Source organism: Halyomorpha halys, unplaced genomic scaffold, assembly GCF_000696795.3.
Source record: "Halyomorpha halys isolate HHAL.00 unplaced genomic scaffold, Hhal_1.1 Scaffold859.1, whole genome shotgun sequence".
NCBI classification, from domain to species: Eukaryota; Metazoa; Arthropoda; class Insecta; order Hemiptera; family Pentatomidae; genus Halyomorpha; species Halyomorpha halys.
The window spans coordinates 320,167-336,121 of NW_027115553.1; the positions used below are offsets into that span (position 1 = coordinate 320,167).

The 15,955-nt window shown below is 30.4% G+C and overlaps 1 protein-coding gene across 1 annotated transcript in view; it reads left to right on the forward strand.

Annotated features, from left to right (window-relative positions):
* Nucleotides 1-2,514: 2,514 nt before the first annotated feature.
* Nucleotides 2,515-15,955, forward strand: part of LOC106686657 (sodium-dependent neutral amino acid transporter B(0)AT3) — a 48,787-nt gene continuing 35,346 nt past the window's right edge. Inside the window, exon 1 of the mRNA XM_067052573.1 lies at nt 2,515-2,547. The gene's annotated coding sequence lies outside the window, so the exon portion shown is untranslated. The remainder of the gene's footprint in view (nt 2,548-15,955) is intronic.

Consider the following 15,955-nt stretch of genomic DNA (forward strand, 5'->3'; position numbering starts at 1 on the left):
TTTTTTACCCTTAGAATCTATAACACTAAAGTTAAGATATACTTTTTATTAATTTATTTATTGATGTTTACAACTGTATATAAATACATCAAGTAAATTTGAGGAAATCATAATGATATGGTACACGCATGTAGAGAATCTACCCATTGGTAGTACTCTAAAAACATTTTTACAATATTAGGTCTCGAGGCCATCTTCTTTTCAGATGCCTCAGAGGACTGTCCGGAATAAAAGAGGAAGCAAGATTAGAAACTAATGGGTTTGAGTGATTATGATGAAATTTAATGTGAAATTAAATGAAATGTTGTCCTGAGACAGCCAAATCTGCAAATCAAATTAAGCAAAATCTGAACGCAAAATGAATTAATGAAATTTTTTCACCTAAATTCCCAAAACACTTACATTATCTTCATTAGCAGCAAAGACAATCGTAAAATGAACATTGGAAAATCATTTAATACTGAATTGCTATCCAACTATTAATTTAAAGATCTGATTTCCCTCATTATATGGACAACGATAATTAGTCATAGTAAAATTTAAAAAAAAATTAAAAGATTAACTACATCATGCCACGACTATGCCATTAAAAATACACTCACTAGTTATTTTTCCTTACTGATCATATTTTGTAAAATGGATAAGAGTGAAAGTGAGGATCAACGTTTTGAATAGTAGCAATACCGTTTCAGAATTTTCTGTTTTTGTCTTTTGTTAAAGATTTTCTTTATCCAAGACAATCATTTATTTTCTCAGGAATATTTCAAAATAACCTATAGTCTGAAAACAATAAAAAAAAAAAAGCCCCTCCAGGGAATTATAGTTTGATTAAAAGAAAATATATATGCCCATCACTAAAGGTTAAAATGTCTCGTAATTTAACTCCCCACCTTCCACACTAATTAAATTATAATTCAACATACATTCGGGAAACCTGGAGTAAGGTACGGACAAGTCCCAATGTAAACAATACTATTGGTAATGGGAGGGAAACAAGTGCAGCAACTGGGCCCTATTGCCCAAGCGACCCTTGGGCTTATTGACAATCTTAACAGCAATCGCTGGCTTCATACCTCTCTTCCCCACACTTGGCCGAAATCTAAGTCTCCGGGCTTCCAAACCTTTTGCGTCCAAAAAGTAAAGTAATGATATTTGAGCCTAGAATCGTTTAAACTCCCATTTCACATACCCCACGAATACTTATTTAATTTTTCTATACGTTCAAAAGTTTTTTTTTTTATATAATTTATTTATTGTTATTTACAACTGTATAAAATATATACAACAAGTAAATTTTTTGTAGGTGACATAGTGATATGATACAAACATGTGGAGAATCTACCTATTGATAGAACTCCAATAAAATTTCTAGAGGAGAAGATCTCGAAGCCAGGTTAGAAACAAGTGGATTTGGGTGGTTGGGAAGTTTATCATAGAAGGAATGGTATCTGGTTCTGGCCAAATCGGCAGCATATGGGACATTGAGGTCCTGATGGATGACTTGATTTGTGACAAAGTAAGGAGCATTAAGGATTTTACGAAGGATTCTGGACTGTAAAGATTGGATTCGGGAGGAATTTGATGGTTTAGTGGAGCCCCAAAGCTCAATTCCCTATGTCCAGATAGGCCTTATAATAATCATGTAGATCAGTCTTTTGTAAGATTGGCAGTTTAGACTGTCTGTCTAGCAAATGTCGTAATAGTCGGAATCGACGAGCAGTTTCCGTTCAAAAGTTAAAATATAAAAATTATTATATTAACTTTGAAGAATTATCGAAGGTGTAAACACATTGATTGCTGACTACGAGATAAATGTTCCTGCCCAGGACGCTAAATCTCAGTCATATCATTTTTCTTGCTAAAAAAAAGCGAGATTTTAGTTCTCAGACAAGAATAATAATATTTATCTGGTAGTCGGGAGTCAAGGTGTTGATAGTTATTTTCTAACAGTAAGAAAAGCGGAGTAGATGAGGTGAGTAAGGGACTGCATTCCTATCTCCAGGGCTCGAGTTCGAATCTGGTTCTGGCAGATTTATTCTGTTGTAAGTCAGCCGTGCATCAAAACTGGTGTTGGGAATTTTTTTTTAGTGTCCACACAGTCTCTATGAAATGGATACCCTTAACTGGAGGGGAGAAATCTGAAGGTTAAACGGGATGATGGACTTATTATTATTAATACTGAACCACAGAATTGTAGTGTTTAAGTTTTTTAAGAAGTATAATTTTCTCATGTCAATATAAGCTAGATAACATCGTTCGTTTAACTTTTATAGATGCAGAAGAAAATTTACTTATTCCCCATATCAGAGAAGGCCCTTTACGGAAAAAAGGACAACTTTTATCCTAAATATTCTCAAAACTATACTATTTCTTCGTATTTTTTCTAGTCGAGGATAGTAGATTTCCTCCTGGATCGTCCCGTGCACTCCTGGCCGGGATTGTGGAGGCAGGAGCTCCAGGCAGACGTCACGAAGGAGTGCGCAAGCTCTTCCCCGATCGACCGACTTCCTCCAGTCGAGTTTCGAACTCCACGACTCATCACAACAGGTAGGTAGGGGCTTTATAACGACTTCGATATATCAGGATTTATTTTTATTTATATTCCTATTTAATTTTTATTTATTAATCTATTTAGAAATAAAAACAAAATTAAAAAATAATATCAAAAAAAGTAAAATGCTCATTCATATCTGAATAAGTCATATCCAACTATTTTTAATTAATATAAAAAACAAAATATAATTAAGATTCAAATAAACGAATATAGTGCGATAAATAGAATACCTAGGCCAGAATATCAAATGGCAAATCTGGTCCAGATAGCAACAGGAAGCTGAATGCGTTTTTTAAATATTTTATTGTAATTATAATATTTTAAAACTTATATGTGTAGTACTATCAAATACTGCTTCGAAAGGAAAGAAAGAAAAAAGATTTCAAGTCTTCAATGTTTAAGATTATATCAAATTAAATACATTTTTAAAGTTTAATATCTTCCTTTTTTAATTTTATAAAATAATAAATATTTTTCTGTATCCTTTTAAATCGTTAATCTTGTTTTTAGTTTAAATATACATATTTTTTAATTTACGAAAACTTGAGAAACTTTTATTTAAGTTAAAAAATAAACTGGATAATTGTTAAACTTTACATTTTATAAGGTAAGTGTCCTACCAGCTATTTAAGGAAAAGGTATTATTAATATTCCTTGATATAAGATCTTCAAAGGATTTCACGGCATGAGTGGGTTGAATGCTTTTCAGTATTATTGGAATTATATTTGTACCTCTATATATAAAATTTTATTTATAGAATTCTTATGATTGATATTATAGTAAAAAATTATTAATTATAATATGTAATTAATTATGCTAGAAGTATAAATAATTTGTTATTTGACCAAATAGATTAAATAAGAGGTGCATACAAAACCATGCATTAAACTATTAAATATAATACAAAACTGTCCGTAATAGTCAATCATATAAATATATATATATTTTTTTTCTTATATATACATATATTTATATATTTGGGGTTTAACGTTCTTATGTTCTCTAACTTTAACCAGAAAAGACCTGTTATCATCACCAACATACACCTTCCGAGGGTCTGCCATGGATAAAAGTCAACCCGCCCAGGCCGGATTCGATAGTTCTGATACGATAATGCTAAGTTAGAGGGTTAACGGAATGGTTGTCCACGGCCTCGGTCATTATTATTCGCTTCTGTAATATTTGAAAAAACTTGATGCATGTTAGCAACCTTCTATAGCGGGTTGCAATGTATATAATAAACGGATAATTTATAAGGATATGAATTCATATCTGTATCTTATAATTCTTATGGTGGCTACATAGTTAGAAGATAAGGACTACTTAGTACATAATATATAATATAATATTCGGACCGATTTCTATAATATTTACATAATAACTTCAAGAAGTTAATATTTGCATATATTTTTTTTACCTTCAAAAGATCGATGGATTATTAATACATAATTCTATATATTATGTATTCATAATACACAAAACCCTTGTAGATTGGTACACTTCAAGACGATTTTTCAATAAAGCTATATTATTTTGTATAGCTTAATTATATGACTAATAGCTAAAGTTAAATTATATATTGTATTGTTAAAACTATAAATTATATTACTTATTAAGAAATCGGTACTTAGTTATTATTATAAATAATATTATAAATTAAAAAAGTATCTTTTAAATAGTTTCATTATATAAGAGGATTTAAAATGGCGTATAAAACTGAAATATCATTACAGTAATTTTATTATTGAAATATGCTTAAATAATACTTAAATATTTGTATACTATGATATAATACTTAATTGCAAATCCTTATTTATTATTATTTTTTTTTAGCACTTTCTTTTCTGTTGATGTGATCAAGTGAAAAAAAAAGTCTCAAGATTTTTTGTTCAACATTCAAACACTTCGGAAGCTTACAAATTTTCATTCTGAATTGAAACCAACAATTCAATTTAAATAAAAAGTGACTAGCAGTTTCTTCCCTATTATCTCTTCATTTAATATCCCTCAGAGATTTAATAAAAATGTCCTAGGCTAGTGTTACATCGCAAAGGTGTATTTACAATATTTTTTAAGAAAACTATTTTCGCTAAAAAAAAGAAAGTATTTTAAAGTTGTCCTGATCCTGGAAATAAAATAAAATAAACATATTATTAAACGATAATAAAGTCCTAACATCTTAAATTACTGGAATAGAAGATTGTGAATTATTTGCAGAATATGTATTTTTTAACATATTTAAAGCTATAATTTTTTTTTTAAATAATCCTTGACTCACTAACTTCCATAAAAATTTCGTATAATTACGTTGTCATTTGTTAATAAGAATCGATGAAAAGTAATTTTTTTGATAAAATTAACATTAAGCTGGAGCGAAACAACCAGTCCTCGTTTAGAAACAACCAAACAGAACTAACCAAATCGGAAGTAAAATCGCCTCATAAATCACAAAGAGGGCTTGAGATCACAAATCATCAGTGACAAACCAAATCTTGATAAATATCCCACTTCCGTTTAGATTTATCTCGAATTTCCAAGAGCCCATTTTTGTATTTTTTTTTTCAAACCATTATTACAAATTTTCAACAAATGATGTTACTTTACGTTCTCATCAGTTATATTAATGACTATAATATAATTTATTTTTTATGTAAATCTTCAAACTGCAAAACTCAAGAAAATGTTAATGAACCTATAAATACAAGGAACAATTAAAAATAAATAATAAACCTATTACTAAGTTCAAATATCACGGCTTTCGTAAATTACATTCAAAGTGCTGTCGCCGATGCAAACACGGACCCTAACATATTATATATATAGATGATTTTATAACAAACTTAGTGCACATAGATTGTTATTTTTTATAACTATAAATTATATGGTCATATCAAATCAGCAGTCGAAATAAAATAAGAATATAATAAGAAGAAATTTATAATTTTCCGATTTTGAATGAATTTACTAACTTAAGTAAGGCCTGGGAAGAATTCTCTGAAATTCTCTTTTCCTAAACATTTTTGGAAAATTTACCTCTCCAAATAGCGTTTATAAGCGATTTTGAGTAATATTTTATAACATTTTTTCAATTAGACATAGGTTTTCAAGTTTCATGAATTTGCAGGTTTTCAAATTATTTCCTCTCTTCCTCATTACGTTCAACGTTTAAAAATAAACAAAAAAAACGCAAAGCTAAATATTCTTGTAAAATTATAAATACACAGTATGATTGTTACCAGTTTTTCAACCATTTTACTATCCGAAGATCAGAAATGATTTATCAGACAGCATTATTATTAAAAAAATTTTGCATATTTGTTTTTCTAGTTTTAAAAAGAGTTCGTGAATCAAAATATTTATATTAAATAGACGATCGATAAAGTGGACAGAAATTCAATTCTAAATATAGAGCTTTAGTTATCTATAAACATTAAATAAATTAAAAATGTATAGTTCATTAAAATACATATCATTAATTTAATTTTTTTTTAGTTTTACAAGTTTAACTAATGTTCCATTAAAGGGGAGTCTATTTGAACTCAGAGTTAAAAATTTAATTTCTCTTGATTCTGGAAATTAGCGCACGGAGACAAATCACTACACCGACAGAAACCACTGTGCAGCCACAAGGAGAAATTAGCTGTCATTATGAAATCGGCTTTAGAAGCGGAGAAATTGCTTCTCTAAAGGGAAATGGTATTTCTTACGAATGTTTAATTATATTGATTTGACAGAAACAACAGCAAATAAGTTAATTAAAAACATGTCCCATACCATTGAAACCATGAGTTAAAGTGATATTGACGTATAATGAAGGTGGTAGAAGATCGTTAGTATTGATGAATTTTAGATTGAAGACAAGAAAGTTAAAGACAAAAACTTCTTCTTATCTTTAACTTTTCAGAAGATTGTCTGCAAAAAAAAAAAAAAGATTTGAAGGTGATATTAAAGGCGTTTTCCTGGGGACTTCAAACGTGCAAAACTTATTCTTGTTAAATAAAAAATTCTCATTACTGCTCTGCATAAATTAAGAAAAAAACAATTTTAATAAGTATGGCTAAAAATGCTTATATTATATATTACTAGGAGGGGGTACCCCCTGCCCATCTACCGGCGGACCAAATCCCATTTTACAAATTAAACAATTGTTCATTAACTTGGAGTTCTAATTGCTCAAATTGTAAAGCTGTAATTTACATGTATTCTGAGATTCAAATTGTATTTTTTTTCAATATAGAGTAACAAATATATTTCCTACTTTTCTCTTCTAATTGTTCAGGATTTAAGTTTTTAATTGACTGAAACAGTAACATAAAACATTACACGGCGATCACTAAAACTATTTTATATAACAGAGAAAAATATTATTATCCACCACATAAAAACATGTTATTACAGGAAGATAGTCCGGGTGGCGGTCAGTAAAAGTATCATAATATTAAAAGAAAACTATTTATTGTTGGCCGACGTATCACCACTTTGCAGGGCTTCGTAAGGACTAAATGAAAAAACAAACAAAAACAAGATAAAAATAGAATTGACAAAACATTAAAATAAAAAAAACATTTCAAAACAATTATTGTGTTTATAAAGTATATACCATAGAAATAATAATAACGCTATATGTAGATGGATGGGAAACAAGTTACTAATAAATTTAACCTAGTTATATAACAATAATCATAACCAAATAATAAAGGTTATATTTATTAGTAACTTGTTTCGAGTCCACCTACATGTATACTTCATCATATTGTTATTATTATTTCTTTTTTATGTACTTTATAAACACAATAATTGCTTTGCAATGTTTTTTATTTTAATTGTTTGTCAATTCTATAATATTTGTATCTTGTTTTTTCATTTAGCTCTTGCAAAGTGGGGTGAAATAAATATTTTTCTTTTACTATTTTGATAGCTCTATTGACCGCCACCCGGGCTATTTTCCAACAATCTACTTCATATGGTAATTCACAATGCTAAAATTTATGCGTAATGCCACTAAATATTCTAGCTTTGTGATATTTAGATCGTGATCACAATTTCTCGAAGGAGATCATCAACATAAACAAAAGGCAATCGTTCCTGATATCACCTTTGAAAAATTTAAAACGGGAAGAGGAGACTCAAGTTAAAATATTAGTTAAACAGAGGAACATGAAAAAGAGGCTATCACTGAAAAGCGGGGTATTTTTCGATTTGAATTATGATTCGTAAGCCGAGATTTACGACTTCACCTATTGAGTCGGTTGTTTCCTTCAGTAATATGCTAATGAGAACTGCATTAGGGAGATTGGTAAGCCCTCTACGTTGGCAGCAGATTTGAAAGAAATTCTTGGGGAGGGCGGGGAGCTGTAGTAAAATAGCGTATTTCGGCTCTTGTTTTACGGCTTTTTACGCCGGCCTATTGTCTTCCGAGTGGAAAATTAGGTGCCTTTTCCGTCAACGGTTAAATGTTGAGGGAAAAGCAGAGAGTTGAAGATTTTTTGTTGACGATCCTTGAAGAACGATTTCGAGGCCAAAGTCATGATTATTTAATTTTTATCAATTTCTTATATAAAAAATTAAAAGATAAATTTTAAGAAATAGTCAACAAATACCTAATGTCTACTGAATAAGTTCAATAAATTTCTTATAATATTATTGGTCAAAATAAGTGGTAAATTACAATAGTGAATAGTATACAGTGGTTGGTGATTATAAAAGAAGATAATAATCAACAAATTTTATTGCGATAGATTTCTAACCAACAAAAATATTTTAATTATGTATTAAAAATAAGATATTTTCAACACACAATTTACTGACTTTAAGAAATTATAGCCCATATCAAATAAATAAATAAGTATTTTTATTGAATATTTTATCTCAATATTTATTTAGGATTTCGAGTCTTTTTCAGGGGTAGAAATGCAAAATTAAAAACAATCCATCATTCATATTGCACAAGTTTCCCATTTCATGAATAAATATATACTTTATTTTTAAAAAATAACTATTTTTCATGAACAGCTGAGCACCACGGTTTTATCCGCCCGGATGGTACACATTACCATAACCATAACCATTGGAGTATTATTTCTGCAGTCGTTTGAGTTTGTTCTCTGCTCCTTTTCTACATTTTTGTTTTGTTTTAGGAATTAGCCTCACTTAAGTTATATATATATATATGTGTGTGTAGATGTATATCTAATAATGATTTGAGATCATAGTTTATCTGCTAGAAGTAATTAAAAGAGAACTTTCAATAAAAATAACAGATAATTTATAACTTTAATAACCTTCTCGCATTTATTTTGTTGTGAAACTCCATTTAGCTTCAGAAAGAAATAGTTTTTAAGATCACTCTTTATCAGGCAAAGCCATGCGGTGGGACTAGTATAGCTAAAAATCCTTTAGAAATTTTTTTTTCATATTTCTATGATTTATTGGTTTATTCCCCCCCCCTCCTTTTTTAGTTGAAAAATCGCTCAAGAGGTTTTACTAAAAGAAACTCAATAAATCAGTGAAAGACAATGTTAACTACATTAATACGTTTTTCGAGAGTACTTACTCTCCATCACTGGCGATTTGTGATTATGTAACTACGAGTTAGTAACCCACTTGAACTAAGTGCTAATTATGGTTAACATTCCGCAGTGCTGTCCCTACTGACGTACAAACAACCCCTGGGGTTCTATAACAAACACATCAGCCAAGATCTATGGATTATCTTTTTTAACAGGTGACTTAACTTGTGATACAGTTATGTTAACATATAATTTCATGATTGAATATTGGATAAATCGTAGGTTCAAAAGAATATTCAAATCATTTTTCCACTGAGCAGACCCATCTGACAAACCACGCTTCCAGATAAAAAAAAAACACAATATTTTGTAATTATAATGAAATTCGTAGGGCAGGTGAGAACCTGGACTGCACAGATACTGGAGTCGTTAACAGTCTGTGGTTAATTAAACAATAGAAAGTTGAAAATAAAAAAAAATGTGATTTAATTCTTTACCTTCTCAATACCGAAGGTAATGAATGTATTCATGAAATGCCGGAACTAAAAAGAAAAATCAATTTTATTTATAATCTTAATATTTTCTTGAGACTGGTAATTTTTTAATAAATAATTCAAACTCTATCCATTATAGTTTCAAAACTTTTTATTTCTCTAATACGTCCAACGTTTCGGCCAATTCGGCCATCTTCAGGGACAATCTACTCAATACCTCTTTGAAAACATATAATTTAAACAACTCTAAAACTCCATGCAGGCTATTCTGCCCAGGTCAAAACATCAATATCTAATTAGTCAATTATCTGCACACACTATTCCTAACAAACTTAGAAACTTTTATCACACCAATGCTTGTCTGCAGATAAATAAATTGACTTTGTTTTAATTGATAATTGACTAATTAGATATTAATGTTTTGACCTGGGCAGAATAGCCTGCATGGAGTTTTAGAGTTGTTTAAATTATATGTTTTCAAAGTGGTATTGAGTAGATTGTCCCTGAAGATGGCCGGATTGGCCGAAACGTTGGACGTATAAGAGAAATAAAAAGTTTTGAGACTAAAATGGATAGAGTTTGAATTATTTATTAAAAAAGAAAAATCAAGTTCCCAGAAACTAAAATTTTAAGTAGCATTTTACGTTTTAGACAGACTAAATACCCAATATTATTCGTAATTTAGTGCAACAAACTTGCTAGTCATATCACTCTCGACGCTTCATCAAAACCAGTGGCTCAACCATCTTTTAGTAAAGTTACATTACCACTAATGGCGAAAATGACCTGTACATCTGTCTTACTATTATTTTTTTTGTCAAAATAGCGGCTAATGAGAGATTTCATTCGTATATATGCCTATTTATGAAGACAGAGGAAAAATAAAAAGTTTTTGGGAATCACTTATCAAGCATTTAAAAAATAAAATAAATAAACAAGGAACAAATAACATAAAATATTATTTGTAGAAAAATTAAACGGATTTTTTTCGAATTTTGTCCCTTTCATGCTGTGATCCAGATAGCTGATGCTTTACACCCGAAATACATGTTTTCTTTAAACTGTAGCACCAACCAGCACTTGTTTCATTTGATGAAACTTTCCTAAATTTTCTTCTAAAAGATCATTAACTTTTTAAAACTATAATAAATCACCAAGACAAAATGAGGAAAAATAGTACGAAAAAAATAAAGCTTAATTTAATAACTCAAAAAGTTATTAAATGAAGCTTTCTATGACAAACTATGTAATGGCTATTTGAAAAATAATTAAATTCCCTATAAAAAATAACTATCGGAATAATACCACATACCCGGAGGTAACTACGTGCCCAGCAAAGTAGTTCGATTGGACGAAGAACCCCCGAGCAGTCCTTCGGCCCAGGTGCTAAAGTAACCAGCTCACGTGGGAGCCATCAACAACTCCGAGTGAAAAATAATGGCAATTTTCACTTCAAGACTTCTTCTTCAGGTCCAGAGTCAGCAGATATTGAAATCCCATCACAGGTCCTCTTTCTGCGACTGCATCAAATCACTTATCGATAATATTTTATGGAAATCTACTAATAACATTAACTTTTAATATTTTTCAATTTCGGGGATTATATTAAGTAATATGATTTATGTTGATATCCAATAAATCTCTAGTCTCCCTTCAAAACGAATAAATATTTCCTCTTATCCAATAAAAACAGATTAATTTATTAGAAAATCATTGGACTTGTAATTTTTTAAATCAACACGTTCAAACAAACAAACTCTATAGCTTTACATATTAATTTATATAATAGACAATTTTTAAAATAAGATCTGAGGTTCAAGTGAAAATTGTTCCATAAACATACACGATAAGTGGGATATGAGTTTAGGTCCACAGATCAAGGGATTTATTGTGCATAATATGACCTAACAACAGAAATAGGTTTTGTTGTCAAATACCAATATAGGGTAATTAATCGTAACAGGTGCACATTGATGGAAAAAGTGTTGTAAGTCATTCTGCACTAAACAAAATTAATATTCACAAAAAAAAAAAATTAAATATAGAGTGCAACTTCAGTAACATTTGAAATATTTGATTATATTTATGTCAAACTAGGTTTAACAGAAAAGGTTGTTATTTCTTACAAAATCCTCATAGAACTTTCCCATGAAGTTTTAACTATCTCAAAACTGATATTCACAGCTTATACATTCAACGGTTCATATATGAACCCATGCTTAATGTCACTTCTGTTTGTCTTTGAACCACAACAACAATAATTAAAGACTCATTAACTATACAACATATGCACTGCCGAACTAAATCCAATAGCAGCAGTACTTCACTTCTGTTTGTCTTTGAACCACACCAACATAACAATAATTACAGACTCATTAAGCTCGTTAAAAGGTTTAGATTGTATGTATTCAGAGCATCCGAAAATTTCCTGCATCCATTTTTACTTAAACACTCTACATAATATGGGTATATCAGTTACATTTATATGGGTTCCAAGCCATGTAGGAGTCGCCGGGAATGAACTAACCGATCACGCTGCAAGAGAAGCACTCGCGCTTCCGGGGTGGGGTATAGCAATTTAACTCTATCAGAAATGAGCAAACCTCTTGAAAATGAAATCAAGAATAAATGGCAATCTTTGTGGAATGAAAGCCCAAGGAGTAAGCTGAAAGTCAAGCCCTGGGGTACCTCCATTCGCAAATGCCGTAGAGAGGAGGTTGTACTGACCAGGCTGAGAATAGGTCACACGAGGCTCACCCACTCCTATCTTTTGTCAAAAGAAATGCCTTCGAACTGCCAGTATTGCAACAGCTATTTGACAATCAGCCATATTTTACAACAATGCCCATATTTCACACCACACCTCAATAGCTTACGATTAAACCCAAATATTTCAAAAAGCCTCGAAGACGATGATAAAACAATAGAATAAGTTTTTCAGTTTTTAAAATGAGAACATTTACTGACAAAAATATAACATTGAACCGAAGAATAAAAGTAATAATAATAATAAAAAAAATTATAATGATAATAAAAAAAAATAAAATTAAACAAATATAAGCGAAATTAAATAAGATATAAATGGCGTTGATAACCAATGAAGTTTGGCGCCACTAAACAAAAACAAACAAACAGGCTTAATACGGTAACGCATTTATGCCGATCGTGAAAATGTTAAATAACTAATTAATTAAATAAAGCAATTCATTATACTTTTTTAGTCTCTTTTTTGGCCTGTTAAGTTCTTAAATCATTTATTAGATAGTGATAAGATAGGTAATATAGCCGTCCCATCATTTCTGTTTACATCTTCCACTTAAGCATCCATATACTGAACCATAACCTCTTTTATTTGTAGTGTTAAAAATAAAGTGCAGAGTGCCAGAATAATCAGAGGATGACATTCTAGTTATAAATGTTGGACTTAATATATTATTTAACAATTCAGTTTTTTTTTTAAATTATATTTTGGAGAATATTTCAACTAAATAGAATATGTTTTCAATTTCTTCCAATTTTAATTATTTAAAATATGGTTTTGTTCAATGACTTTTTTTTGTAGATATGTATACATAATAACTGAATTATAATATAATTTATGATAAAAATAGGGGACAGTTATTGAAACTGTAGAGTTGGCTATAGGTCGGTTGAATCAAACTGAGATATATAGCCTGCAACAACCAGGCCATCAGTCAGTCGAGTTGACATTAATAAACGCGGCACCATTTCGTTCGCTAGGTGGAGCTGCTGTAGACAGATTGAAGTTGCCTTCGATCCCCTTTGGTGGATATATCCCTCCAGCCTCCTATTCATCGACGAGGGTTCAAAGGGTTTTAAGTTTGAAATGAAGAAGGCAATATCTGGATGAGAAATTAAATAATTCAATGTAAAACAAATCGGGGAAACCTTTTGCCTCTGGTTAACAAAAGTTTCTTTTTTCTGCTTAATTGAAGTGACGGATCATGTTTTTTGATTGGATTTTCAATATACCGTTACCCAAATATCATCAAAGGGTTTCAATTTTAAGAAAAATTCCACTCGGTTATGGAAGTTCTCCACAAATGAGTATGTAGGAAATCTGATCTGTAAAAACATTTGGAAGCGCCTATGATTATTAATAACGATTACGAATTCATAAAACTCATTTTTTATTCATTGTTGAGTGGTGTAGACAATACAGGATTCTAAAATGAAGCAAGTCCTTTAACATTGAAGATGAGGTTTCTACGGTGTCTTTTAGAGAGTGTGAAATGTAGGTGTTAACGTATCATTAACTATATTTTACCATTACCTGAAAGCAGAACTAATCCAACATAAATTTGAATAAAATAAAATACACCCGTCTACACGCCGAAATCATAAAAATAAAATTTTTATATTTATCAGTTATATAATGCAATTGAGTTCTTGATATTTATAAAAAAAAGAAGGAAGTATTTTTTAAACAGTTTTCTAGTATGAAAAGTTTTAATTTTTAAAAAGTGCAAAATATAAATTTTATGAGATGAATCGAAATAACAATGTAAGCAGTAAAATGTTACATACATAGTCCATTATTTATAACATAATAAATTTCGTTATAAATTAATCCGAGAGTTTCGGATAAAATGGTTTTATATTACACCTAGAGTGCCAGTGAAGTGTCGTAGTCCTTTAACTAAGTTTTTAAGTTAATCCTTTGACACGGCTGTACGTTCTGATGGAGAACGATCTCCCTCAGCTCAAGAAGAAAGAAAACTACCCGTACTACAAAGCCTTTATGCACTGGTGGAAGGAAGTTGTGGGCTCAACTCACTTCTTTCTAGGTAGGAGACAAGAAGCTGCACCAACGAGGCCTCTAGACAGGATACTTTGTAGAATAGCAAGCTGTGTGCCCAGCTATGGAAAAATTCTTTTAATTGTTTTGATTGCCTAATAGACAGGATAGGGTAATAGATATATACATAATCCTTTGACACTTTATTATTTTTTCTTAGATATTGAATTTTAGAACATTGGCGTAACTAGACCATTTGGGGTCCGGGACTGTCCTAACAGTGAATACTGTCATGACTTTAACTATCACGCAGTCAAAACATGATTGTGCCTACGACTCTTGCTGCAGTAGTTGAAACTGCACGATAGTTTACTATCAAGGCGTATAAATATGATAGATAAGTAGACAGTTCTTTCACTAATCTTACTTGTACCATTTACTGTAACAATCATACAGCTGTAGTTATTACGAAGTCAGTGATTCTCCAAGAGTGGGCATAGTGGCGAGTATTAGTCGGGTAAAACGGATATTTTCAAAGTAATGAGCTGATATTTTTGCTCGGGAGAATCATAAGCACTGCTTGAACTCTAAATATAGAAAATAACAAATATCACTCACTCACTGGCTTATTGATCTCTGTTTATCAAAAACGAGCTAAAAGTATCAATCGTGAATCTATTTGATTTATTGAATTTATCTATTTAAAAATAATTCCTAGAAATTAAAAAAGATTTTTTTCTCTTATAAGACTAAAATTTTAAAGATCCTGAAAGATTATAGTCACTCATTTCAGAAATAATTAAATTATTTGCAAAATGAATTCCGCGTAAGAAATCCATCTATAACTAACTCAATTTCCACCAAATATGAAAATATCCTTTTTTTCTGCACACGACTTTATTTTTTTACAATAAATCGAAGATTATTTTTTAAAGTAAATTCATAACATTATATTTCATCATTAGAAATATCTCCAGAAGAAATAAAAATATAATAGGGAACACATGGGAACATATTTTAATCAAATGAAAGTATACCTTTGTAAATATCCTTTCTGGTGATATAACCATTGTTGTTAGTTATTTTTATATTAAAAAAGAAAAAACAATGAAAAGTTTTTTCTTCTCTTTTAGTTCAGAAAGATTGATCTAAAGTTTAAAACAAAAATCCTAAATTAATCTCAACGACATAAAGGACAACCGAAATTACTTTTCCTTGTTTGGACAATCCACAGAAGGAATCTCAGGAACAAAGACGATGGTGAGTAAGATATACTGACTGAACTAATTGGCCCGAGGAGGAGATATCCTTTATCCTGGCGCTGATGGGGAGGGGAAAGGAGGATATCTAGAGCAAGATATCCTCCATCCTGTCATATCTGAGCTTCGATAGTCTACTCCCACATTCTGCCGTCTTATCATTCCACTCTTAGCTTTATTTTCGTCGTATCTCCAGTACGTGTAGGTGAATATTTCCATTCAGAATCCGTTATGACAATGAGTAATAGAAATCTAAAAATGGAAATATTTTTATTGAATTCTTAATATAGAAAATAATAAATATCACTCACTCACTACTTTAATTGACATACAAAATAACATATACAGAAACGGGGAAAATTATTTATTATTTAAAAAT